Here is an 8,906-nt window from a genome sequence, read left to right on the forward strand (position 1 = left end):
TATTCATTTAGATGTTTAATTTTTCTAATGTTCTGCATGTTTTCAGAAATATTTTGTTATGAATATGAAAATATATTGTGATTTGCTTGATCTTATGGACTGTTCTTGTTGATTTTCTTTTGAAAATTTGCAAATTACATGTGTTTTAGCCATGTTGAAAACAATATTGTATGATAATCAGTTCCTGTAAGTCTGCTAAATGTGATTTGGGTATTGACATGCTAAGTGTATATTGGTTTCACTTTGATTATTATTTGTCATGGTAAGTCTTGTAATATTCAATAGTAGTTGCAGATTTCTTATATCTTTTAAAATATTATTGTCATTTTAATTGATTATTTTATTTTTACCTTGATTGACTTCATATTCTTAGTTGTTATATTTTTAGAAAAGTGATATTTAATTAAGGTAAAAAGGATTGTACTTATTTTACTCTCTACTAGTTAAGGAAAATAAGTCTAATTGATCTATTTTTCCTTATGAATAAACATATTGATTGCTTACTTGTTTGTATTATGGTAATAATTTATTTTAAAATTTTTTGATTTGGGCCTCTTTTATAATAAGGAGAACAATTTATATTTAATTGATTCCTTGAAATATTTATTTTCCTTATTTGTTTCCCCCTCCTTGCTATATAAATAAGACCCCTCCCATCATCAACTGACACTCATTCACTCTCAATCAAAAAAAATTTCTCTCATCACTCTCTCTTCTCTCATTGCTCTCTTGCTACTCTAACAATACATTAATATTCCGGTAAATATTCAAGTGTTCTTCTTCGCTATTTTGCTACTTTGTTCGAGTAAAAGGTGAATCAATTTGTTTTTGCTTAACCGGTTAGTATTCTTAACATTTACACTATCTTTACATTCACACATTTGTGTAAGCTATTGTCTGTTTTTTTTTTAATATATGTAGAATTCGTCATTAAACAATTGCATATTGTCTCACCTTGACTAATAAGTGCGATTACTTGTGTAGTTATTTGATTACTTTGACAGGTTTCAAACTTGAAGTTCAAGTTGAAGATTAATTGAAGAAAGATTTATTTGTTTATTTGAATGTATATATATTTTATTTTTCGCCTATTTTATTTATTCGAATGTTGTAACAATTGTAACTCTAAAGATCATATATATAAATTTATTTGGGGGGTCGTCTAGGGGAGGGGGATTTATATGCCTACTTGTTCATTATAAATTTTTAGAAATCATGCCTATAGGTTTGTCTTTAACCACCTAGAATTATTGTTTGTAGGTGTTATAATCCAATCAATTGTTTGATGCTTTGTTAATAAGTCTAAAAATAATAAACTAGATTCCATTAATTTTTAATGTTAAAATAAATCATAATAATTTAGTAGGCTGATTAGGTGTTTTAACAATGTTATAACTTTTAGCATCATCTTGTCATGTAAGAATAAGGATTAATTTGTTCATATCATTTAGATTCACAAAAGCATGCATATGTGTTACTCCTACTTTTAAACACCTAGAAATTCATGTCTATAGGCTTGAAAACAACTTTTAACATATCCGTAAAAATAAAATTTGTTTGTGCATATTTGTGCCCTTCCCCCAAAATCGGTTAATATCATTAGTAATCTTATTTGTCTTCTGCATTCATGATGCAATATGTTTTTTTTTAATAATACTAAATTAGAATCATTTCATGCATTTAGCAAATTACTTGGCTTTAAAAATATTTCATATCAAAACATTGCAACATAATTTCCTTTAAAAAGTCATTTTTCAATCTTTCTTTAAAACTTTGGATTGATTATGACATTGTTTATATTTTAAAAAATAAATTATAAGCACTATCTCCTAACCTATCGTTAGTGGGAAAGTCAAAGGAACTACGAGGTCTAGTTCCAATTTTTTAAACCCGACGCGTCCCCGGAAGTACCACCTACCTATGGATTTCAAAAGAAATTATGTGCATTTATATGTAAATGTTTATGTGCCTACGTGTGAACTAAATCTTTTAAATCATTTTTTCAAAAACATAAACTATTTTTTAGACCGACCTCAAATCAAAATAGTTTCTACGGTGGAGGAGCGCGATCAACAATATCGTGGCATCATCCCTATAAAGAAACAAATATTTTTAAAAAAAATTCATATTCAAAACTTGATCAATTTTCAAAACCTTACTTTCTCACATTTTAAATATTTACAAAATTTTGTTTATAGCATAGTCTCACACGCTTAAATATAAATAAAACTTGATTGTTTATTTATTGCTATCACCTAGCCTTGCATGCTTAAATTAATGAAAAATAGTATTAATTGTTTTGTATTTGTTATCACTTATCAAGATTAAATAAACTATTAAATGAAGTGACTTTGTTTTACTAATTGTAACTCCCACATAGATTGCATGAGATACGGCCGGGACCCACACTTGTGGACCTCGAGGGATGCCTAACACCTTCCCCTCGAGGTAATTTGAACCCTTACCATAATTCTCTGGCTCGTTGACCTTAGTTAGACTTAGTTAGGTTAGATAGGTGCCCTAACGCGCCTTAATTCGTTAGGTGGCGACTCCAAATTCAAAATCCCAAAAGAGTTGTTAAGTCGTGCACAAAATCCATTTTCTGCGAAAATGTGGCGCGACAGTAAATAGATATATTGGTTGTAAGTAAATAATAAAGAGAAAATAACTTAAAATATTTTTTTAAAATTGTTATTCTGAAATTATAATCAAAAGAAGGTCAAAAAAAAGGAAAAGAAAGTGAAAAATTAATCTATTAGGATTAAAAATTAGAAAGATCTGAGTTATGGATGATTATTATTTACTCCTAATAAAGTAGTATGTAAAAATTTTTTGCTGTAAATGTTCCTCTATTAATAAAAATTATTTTTAATTAATTGAGTAAACGACTTTTACAAAAAAATCAATTAATTTAAATAAGAGAAAAGGTCAAAAAAGAGAAGATAAATGTCACGTCACTTTTTTTATGTATCTCATTTTCATTAATTAAGAAAAGTTAAATAAATTACACTGTTTAGTTTTAGTATAACTAATGTGACTAAGGAGATTTTTTTTCTTCATTCTTCCATTAAATAATTTATTTATTCATTAAATTTTTTAAAAGTATTAAAAAATGATTAATTTATTTTTTGTTTAGTCTATGACTATTTTTTAATATGATAAACTATATAATATATTTTTTAGGGGCATCAATATGCAATAGCTATAAGAAATGTATCATGTGCAATATTATATTTTTCAACTGTGACAAAAATTGAAATATTAATTAGAACTTGATGAAAAAATTACATAAAAATAAAACTGTATAACTTTTCATCTTCATTCATTCACATAATAATAATAATAATAATAATAATGATGATGATGATGATGATGATGATGATGATGATGATGATGATAATAATAATAAGAAAAAGAGCAAAGTAAAATGAAGAAAATAATGGTAACTGAGCTTTCTAATGTGTTGATTAGTCGAGTTTCATAATTTAGTTTTTGTTGAATAACATGAAATTATATATCTAATAAAAAACATAGGGAAAATGCACAAGTACCCCCTCAACCTATGCCCGAAATGCCAGAGACACACTTATACTATACTAAGGTCCTATTACCCCCCTGAACTTGTTTTATAATTAATTTTCTACCCCTTTTTAGCTTACGTGGCACTAGTTTGAAAAAAAAGTCAACCATCGTTGGGCCCACAAGAAAGTTCCACGTAGGCTAAAAAGGGGTACAAAATTATTAATAAAATAAGCTCAGGGAGAGTAATAGGACCTTAGTATAGTATAAGTGTATCTCTGAAATTTCGGGCATAGGTTGAGGGGGTATTTGGACATTATCCCAAAAAAATATAATCAAAACAATACATGAATGAATTAATCATCAAAATATTTGGAAATCATTCAAACTTTTTCTACTAATATGACCATCTACTTGATGAAATCTTGAAATAATTATGATTCCTTCTTCATTTTCATAAACTTGTACCAAACTAATGCAAACACCAATTTGATGAATCTTGAAGAATATATCTATGATCTTTATCAATATGAAGATCATATGGTGAACTTATTAAGTACATGATTGATGAAAAAGATGAAGAAAAGAAAATGTAAAAGATGAAAAAACTATACTAATAAAAAAAAAGAATGAGAAAATGAGAATGATCATTGAACATAGATAGTTGTATTTTATAGTTTGTGTAAACTATAAGAATAATTAAAAATAACTAAAGAGATATATTATTTAAGTAGGGAATGTAAATAGATGGAGGTTTTGTTGTAACTTATTAGGTATAATTAGAATAATAAATATGAATAAATTTTTTAATTAATAAACAAATTATTTAATGAAAAAAATGAAAAAAATAAAACAAGAAGGAAAAAAAAGAAATTGAAATGGAAGTCATACAGAGGTGCCACATCAGCTCCTCTATGATCCTCCTTTTTATATATATATATATATATATATATATATTGATTTGTAATAACTATTTTTTGAAACATTTATGTAGGTGAATATGTATGTTCCTAATTGTCAATAATTAGCTACTTACCTAGACTATTAAGATGCACATATAAGTGTTAATAAGGTAAAGTCTTGATCCACTCATATCAGTTGCATAATTTTACAACATAAAATATTAATTAGAGTCTACAAGACTCATTTGAAACCTCAAATTGCTATTCATTATTCTCTTCAACCATCTAATTATCATCATTAATAACCATCACCTTCTGTTTTTCAGAATCTCAACCAAATCATAAATAAAATTCATCCATATCTAATTATATACATTTATACACAATAAATACGTTACGGGTGGTGAAATACTTTTTTGAAGATCAGTTCTAACCCCACTTTGATACATTTTTTAGGAGAATTATGAAATATAAGAAATTGTAGAAATTCTACAATTGGGACAAGCATAATTAATTATAGTTACTCAAGATTATCATAAACGTAATACCTCAATCATTAGAGTTTATTATTGTCTTCTTGAGCCAATCCTCTTTCAAACTTGAAAATTTGATGCGCTAACTTTAAAAAAAATCATATGTTTCTATCTCTTATTTATAATTTAAAAAAACCCTAGTGACTCGCTCTTGATGTGAGCCTTGGGTTCTGATCAAGTTGGCCTTTTCATGATAGACTTGTTATTTGAAGCCTATTGACATGCCCAAGTGAGCTTTTCAAGATATCCTTGTGATTGGTAATGAATTTTTCTCATGCTCTCTGTTGGGAAAGACAAGGCACTAACAAAGAATATCTGACAGGATAACAGCAGAAGAATACCCAAGTCTATACTTTCCCCTCTCGATTTGAACCAAGAGAAGACAAACAACCACAAGCAATATGATAGTAAGGCAGCAAGTAATTCAACCAAACAAATATAACAAGACAATAATAAACCAATCACACAAGACACCCAGATTTATGTGGAAAACCCTTCGATGTGAAGAGTAAAAAACCACGGGACCAAAAGCTCCACTATAATCACCAAGAGTTACAATATTGTTCTCCAATATTGGCCACAAAACAAGTGCCAAACAACGAGCAACAACAAAATAAGATTGCACCAAATCTAGAGAATTAAAGGAACAAAATCACCAATTTCGCAGCTACTGTTCACGACAGCAAAACTGAAGCTGCAGGCCACCAAATCCAACTCTGTCAGTTCCTAATCAAAGATTGAGATGAATATAATATGCTGTCCAAAAATCAGCTCAATCGGACAAGAAACGAAGCGGGAATCGCAATTTGAAGTTGGCTGTTATGGCTGAAATTTGACTGCGAAAATCTGCTCTTTTTCTCTCTTTTTGGCTGCTAAAAAACTCTCTGTGTATTTGAAAATAAGACCTAAATAGACTTATATTTGCCTCATAAGAATGGGCCTATGGGCAAAAATGAATTGATCCAAATTGGGCTTTTATTTATCCACATAGGAAGGGAAAAAGACCCATAACCCAACACTCTCTTGTCTGGGTTTTTTCCTTTTCACAATAGTCTTACAATACAACTACACATATCCTGAAAATCCAACCTTACCAATTTTAAAAGACTCATGATGTACTGATCATATTGCAAGTAGACAAAATTCTCCAAAAGGGTTAAGGACATGAAAAACTACAATATGAATATGTCAATTGGCCTCACAATGAAAAATTCATCAAGAGAAGATCAACTTGGTCAGGTTTCAATTAGGGCTCGCATCGAGAGGGAACTACTAGGGTTTTTTGTTCTATAAATAAGAGAGATTCAATGATAGAAATAAATGAAAGAATGTGAGTTAGCGTATCAATTTCTGAACTTTGAAAGAGTTTTGACCCAAGAAAGCGAGAATCAATCATACTAACTGTTGTTTATGATAATTTGAAAACATTAGAATTTATGCTAGCCCTACTCCTAGAATTTCTACAATTTTTTTGGAAAAAACAATTTTTCTCTCCAAAAATTAATATATCAAAGTGATGAAAGATAAAATTAATCTTCACAAAGATACCCCAAAACTTATTTTTTGTGTATAAATAATGTATAGGTATATAAAATTAGATATTATGCATTTTATTTTTGATTGGGTTATTCATGACAATAATTTGATAGTTGGAGATTAATGACAATAATTTGATAGTTGGAGACGATAATAAATTGTAATTTGGTGTATAATTAAATATGGTAGGTTTAATTAACACTAGGTAGGAGTTGCCCAAGCACTGGCTCAACATTTTTTGTAGTATATTTTGTACTATCTTTGTTTTTCAAAAATGTCAAACCAAAAGGTCAACATGTTATTAAATTGGGAAAATGTACAAGTACCCCTCAATCTATGCCTGAAATTTCAGAGACACACTTATAATATACTAATGTTGAATAACCCCCCTGAACTTATTTTATTAAGAAATTTCTACCCCTTTTCGACCTACGTGGCACTAGCTTGAGAAAAAGTCAACCATTGTTGGGCCCACAAGATAGTGACACGTAGGCCGAAAAAGGGTAGAAAATTATTAATAAACTAAGTTCAGGGGGGTAATAAGACATTGGTATAGTATAAGTGTGTGTCAGAGATTTCGGGCATAGATTGAAGGAGTACTTGTGCATTATCCCTAATAAATTTCATAAAAGATGATTAAATATGTTGATAAGATTCAATCCCTAATAATTATGTTATATCTATTTTGTGAAATTGGCAAACATACAACGTAGAGATGTGATACAACTAGTATAAGCTTTTTAAGTTTCCTCGTAATTCGAGGAGAAATTAAATTATGCAACAACAAATTAGCTAACAGGTGATAACTTTCCTTTTACAGAAGAGATAAGTGTCAAAAATACAACTAAACTATTACTCATTTTTTTTAATTTCATACCTAAACTATCACTTTTTAGTTTGAAAAGCAAATCTCTCTCTTTTATACCACTCTCTTCATTTGGTATGAAAGAGAGGGTTGTGTCTCTCAAACTAAAAAAAAATAATAGTTTAAGTATGACACTCACACTCTCAATAGTTTCGATATGAAATTCAAAAAAAATGATATAGCTTAAGTGTGTTTTTGAAACTTATCTCTTTACATAATAAACAATTGAATCCTGGCTTTGTAAATCTCTTTCATTTGGGTTTTCCAACTCTAAAAAAACATCTCAAGTAGATACTTGCTAAGATGACAAGACATTCTAAAATGAAGTGGTTTATATCGAAGAACCTAACTGTATACAACTTCATTCTTGCTAAGAAGTCGATTCAAGTGCAAACCAATGTAGTAAATAGAAACATTTTTTTCTATAGAAGAGGAAGGTGAAACAGAAGTATATAATTTTATGAAACACATTTACATGATCAACATGGATTCACAACCTCATATTTTTCAAAAACATAGAAAAAATGAATCATCTTTTTTCTCAATGGAAGCATATCCGATAGTGTAAAAATTAAATACTCACTGTGTAACAGTGGTGGATCCAGGATTTAAAAGTTGTGGGTGCTCACTTCCTTTAACATAAACCTTTTAGCAATCACATAGTATGAACTGTACTAACTGAAACTCTTCAATAAAAAAAATAAAAATAAAAAAGCCCTTAATTAGAAAAAGGAAAAAGTGTAAGGAAAAAAAAAGAAAAAAAAGTTAAAAAATACCTTAATTAGATAGAAAAAAGCAAAAAAAATAAAAAGAATAGAAAAAAGGTGCAAAATTCGCTGCAAAAAGAAAAGAAGGAAAAAGTGTTAAATAAAAAATAAAAAAAAGATTAAAAACAGAATCTCTTAATTATATAGAAAAAGGAAAAAAACAAAAATTAAAAGAAAAAAAAGGGTGCAAAATTCGCTGCAAAAAGAAAAGAAAAAAGAATAGGGCGGGTGTGAAAAAACCTTACCCCTATATCAAGAACCAGGTTCTTGATTATTTGCCTAAAATAAGATTCAATTGAAACAATATACTTAAACTAAAACCTTCCTATCTCAAGGAAGGAAAAACTCAACTATGTTTTATTAATTTTTCTTGCTCAATTACAATTTTCGATTATATCTAATCGAATTCTTCAAATTCACAAGAAGCAAAACCCACTTCTTGCAAACTTACTCATAAATCTCCTCTCTCAACAAGAAGCCAAATCCACTTTCACACAAGCTCATAATCTTACAAATAAACTCACAAGCTAACAAAAACACACAGAACTCAAAGATACGCTCTTTGCTGCATCTCTCTTCTTCTCGCCTCACTTTTCTTCGATTGCAAAGAACAGACTTTCTTTGTCTTGATATCTCTGTTTATATAGACTTGATCTTCTCTTTTTGAAATTGATAATGATTCTGATTTCTGTGTCCTTCTTTGATATGGACAGATTTACTTTTATTTGTTATACAAAATAAACAATCTTTTAAGAAAAGGTTTTATCTTCGTATAAAGTAGAAA

The sequence above is a fragment of the Solanum lycopersicum genome, chromosome 4, assembly GCF_036512215.1.
Source record: "Solanum lycopersicum chromosome 4, SLM_r2.1".
Taxonomy (NCBI): domain Eukaryota; kingdom Viridiplantae; phylum Streptophyta; class Magnoliopsida; order Solanales; family Solanaceae; genus Solanum; species Solanum lycopersicum.